We start from the raw sequence: 4,839 nt of genomic DNA, 5'->3' as shown, positions 1-4,839 counted from the left end.
AATAAAGTCAATTGACATTATTTCCATTGACCTTATTACCTGTCACCGTTCAAATATGGACGAAATCGGTCAAGCCGTTTAGTAGTTTAGTGACATACAATATACGGCAAACCATGATACAAAAAAGAAGGTAGTTTCATTGTCACATTTTGGGCACCATATTAACTACATGACAATTAAGCAGATTGTGACATTTCATGCTACCATAAATAATTTGTTTGTAAAAAAATAAAAATAAATTTCAAAATTTAAAGAAAAGTTTTCTTCGATTTGAGCAACAAAGAAAATTGAATTTCATACATCTTAATATTTGCAAAACAAGCGACCAATGCCTTCTGTGAAACTAAAGACCGGTAAATATGTTGCCCACCCAAAAAATTATTTATTATTAAATTTGTTTATTATAATTTTGATGTGCTTTGCAAAAGGAAGCCCAAGTAAGTCTTTATTTTCGGAGCCTCGTGATATCATAGAATTGTCTCTATTATAGTTAAGGACGATGATATTACTCGACTTTCTCGCAATAATTTTTATTAGGATATACGCAAATGCATTCCGATCCAGCTGAAGATTATGACAAAATGAAAGACTACGTACAACAGATAAGAGTTAAACGTCATATGCGAACATCAAAGAGTTAGCGCATTTAAAACAATTTGGCAAATCATTTATGCATAAAATTCTGTAACCCATTAACAACAATTTTCATCATTGCAACGTGTCGACATTCATAACACACGATCCGAAAATTGTTGCTAAGAGTTTCGCGAACCAACTTATTTTGTATAGAAAACTTACTGTAAAATATTACGAAAAAATATTTAAAAATATTATAGACATGTCTATTAGGGTGGTAAAAAAAAAATTTAAGTCGGAGTTTTAATACTCTCACCCCCAGGATTGCTCTATACCGAAAAAATATACACCTATTTTTTCAAATTTTAAATCAAGAAACTAAAAATTGAGCTGCTTATTTCCTGAGTGCAAAAGCACGAAATACATATATCTGCAAGGCGACTGATGTAAAGCTTCAGCAATGAAATTAAGAAAATTACAACATAGATTAATGTTTTGTTACATGTTTCATATGTAAACTCAATTTTATTTTATTTCCTCATCTCTGCTCATCGATATTCTTCAAAAGTAATTTTTACGCTTGAGAAAAACGTTGAAATTTGATTATCGATCACATCAACTTGCCTTTTTTACTCTTGTATTGAATCCCAAATATTAAAAAAAAATCTCCCTTCTCAAAAAATTCCAATGTGGCAAAGCTATGCTTAATGGTAACATTTGGAGAAATGTCAAAAACCTGCTTTATAATCAAAAAATAGTAGTAATGAAACTACCTTCTTTTTTGTATCTTGCGGAAAACTCTATGAAATTGTTAAATCGTGACGTCTCAGCTTTCTTAATTTTTTAAGAACAACAACAAAAAGTTTTGATTTTTTTTATCGAAAAGCCTTTCACACAGAAGATCCAAAAAAGTACTTTTTACAGAATTGAAATCGGGTCAGCCGTTTGGTCAGGCATCGCGGTCATACGAAAGAAATTTCATTTTTATATATATAGATAATTAAAATTAAAGTTATGATATTTAAGAATATCTCTTTCTTAATTAACGATGACACTGTTTCTATATGAAGCTGATTTCGACACTTTTTTTCAATTAGATTTAGTGTCGAAAATATTCTTTCAGAACTTGCCTAGGAATGTGATGGTAGGGGAGCCCACGATGCTAAATCGGGATTTACTCGAGCGTCATTTTGACCTATTAGATTTTGAAGAGGATGTACAGGCTTCCAAAAATGTAAAAAAAACAGTTACATGGATTTACTCCAGCGCGTTTGATAGTGAATAAATCAAACGTATTTCTGATGACGGAAATATGCTAACGTGCCGGTTTGCATGGGGGGTTGGGCGTACGGAAGGGTCAAAAATGGGTGACAACAAAATTTACTTGAGCGCGTCAAATATTCACAAGGGACCATTCGGGCCCATTTACCGAATGAACCTCCCATTCAATAATCTGACGATTCAGATGTGACGCAAGCTCGTGGCGTCTTCTCGAAGATGCTAAAAAAATCGGCATTTGGATTTAATCAAGCGCGTCAGATTTTCGTACAGAAGGTTCATCTCGATGCCCTTGTCGTCCTGTTCCATATGCTGACGATTATCTGGAGGGGTTTTCTTAATCTGACGGTTTAAAAGAAAATTTCGTTTCTGAGATGACAAACAACCAAACACATATTATTGTAAACACTTATTATTTTATTTTTAATATTTTTATTGAGCTTTGTACCACGATTGTTTAATAGGAAAAATTGAAAAAGCAACATAGTCTAAGCGGTAGAAGTTATAGCACTATTTCGGTGATCACCACCTCTCCTCATCAGACTTCTTTTTTCTAGACTTCAGCAGAAATCGAACCTGCGTAATCAATGTTCAAAGTCAGAAGCGTTAACCACTTAGCAATGTACATCCCGTAAACTCTTGTTGCTAATTCATTTTCCTTATCCAACCAACTACTATCAAGTGCAGCTGATTTGCCGCTATTTAAACACGACAGCGTGGTTGTTGTTGTCAATTCTATACATCCATTTGCTTATTTGCTTTTTTGTATAGTTTCAGGCAGGCTCTTCCTAAACTATGTATTTGTCAATGTTATTGTGGCTTATTAACATTTTATTTTTAATATTTTTATTGAGCTTTGTACCACGATTGTTTATTAGGAAAAATTTAAAAAGCAACAAAGGGATGTACATAGCTCAGTGGTTAACGCTTCTGACTTTGAACATTGATTACGCAGGTTCGATCCCTGCTGAAGTCTAGAAAAGAGAAGTCTGATGAGGAGATGTGGTGATCTCCGAAATAGTGCTATAACTTTTACCGCTTAGACTTTGTTGCTTTTTCAATTTTTCCTAATAAACAATCGTGGTACAAAGCTCAATAAAAATATTAAAAATAAAATGTTAATAAGCCACAATAACATTGACAAATACTTATTATTTTATCCCTGCAACTATTATCATACAGCAAGTCCGGTTCAACTTGGTCGTCAATTTCTTCTATTACTACGTTTATACGTACAGAATAATCGACTTAATTGAAAGCGCATTGACACCGTACACATTTCGCTCTAGTGTTTGTACTTACGGCTTTATATCGGCATAAAAGTAACCGTCTTCAAAAGCAAACAAAATAAGATGTTTTCATTTGACATTTTATAAGTAAACATAATGGAAAGTGATAAAAATCTAGTTTTATTCGGTATTATAAAATCGTGGCAAAGAAAAAGGACGATTATTATTAATCAGCTTTTAAATACTGATGCGATTATTTGGAATTTGAGCGGAACAGCTCATCTCCAATTCGCTTTGAGTGAGAGCGATATTTATACACTCTTTCTAATTGTCTGGAGAAATAAACTACCGATTTGAAATGGAGTGTGAGCCAAAACACTTCGCTCTTTCAAAGCGAATTGAAATTCAGTTTATACATGTGTTTTGAATCGCGGCGAAATGAATTAAAGCGACTTATGCATGCGTATAAACGTAGTATATGTTTTCTAACCGATGTGAGAAATAAAAAACCGATTTGAAATCAAATTCGAGTCAAAGCGAACTGGGTCAAAGCGCTTTATGTGTCGGTATAAACAATTAGTTAGTTACCCCGTTTATACGTTTTATTTGAAACCACATTTATAAACAGAGTTTTAATGCGCATTCGAAAAATTTATCGTATTCACTCGAACCAACTTTTCAAAGCATTATGGAAACATGAATGCGGTTTGAAAAAGTGCACAAACACTTCTTGTCTAGTTTAATTCGCTTCAGTAAAAGAAAACAGCTGTTTCCATCATTACATAGTGTAGCCAGGTGCCAAAACTTACTTTTTATTTTATGATATTGTACAGTACATATCGTCGGTCCCTGCGAAGAGTAGCACATTTCACTATTCGCGTGGAAGACTAGCACATTTCACTATTAGCCTGGAAGACTAGCACATTTGATTATTCGCGTCGAAAAGTAGCACATTTCAGATTTTTGCGTGCAATAGTGGCACATTTCATCATTTGCGTGGAAGTCTGGCACATTTCAGATTTTTGCGTGGAAGAGTGGCACATTTCAGATTTTTGCGGGGAAGAGTAGCACTATTTGCGTGGAAGAGTAGCACATTTAGGGTTTAAACTAAATCATAAACGCATAATTTATATTGGAAATTCAAGTGCTTATTTTATATTTCTATGGTTATATTATAAAATTCATGAAATTCAGACGGTATATAGCGTTTAGTGATCATTTGCTGGAGATTATCCACTTTTCTTTTTTTAGAGGCATTTTTCCTCTATAAGCTTTATGCAATTCATATTGTTTTATGGTTAACCATTGAAATTTTGTTTTCAGTATGCTCAATTTTAATTAAAATAAAGTTCATTTAAAAAAACCATGCAAAACCCACGCTTAAAATTTTGTAGAAATCTAAAAAAAGCAACTAATTTTAATTCTAATTTCAAATTTATTTACTCAGAAGTGTTACAATTTTTTTGAGTATGAAGTTTTATAGCCGTGCAAGCTTCAAGAGCCTTAAAACCTTTGATTCTTTTTGTCACATTTGCTACCATATAACGAATAAACACAATTTATTTTTATATGGAAGAAAACCGCAACAACGGAAATTTTTAGCCACTTGAAACCTGGACATTGTTGCAATAAAATTGAAAGGGCTTTAAATCTATATACTCAAAAAATTCTGAGAAAATAATTTTGACATTTGCATGAACATTTTTAGATTTTTTTAGTTTTCTTCAAAGTTTTAAATTTGGTTTTATATGGACTC

This window comes from Rhagoletis pomonella, unplaced genomic scaffold, assembly GCF_013731165.1.
Source record: "Rhagoletis pomonella isolate Grant_MI unplaced genomic scaffold, Rhpom_1.0 Rhpom_scaffold_00038, whole genome shotgun sequence".
NCBI lineage: Eukaryota > Metazoa > Arthropoda > Insecta > Diptera > Tephritidae > Rhagoletis > Rhagoletis pomonella.
This window is presented reverse-complemented; position numbering follows the sequence as displayed.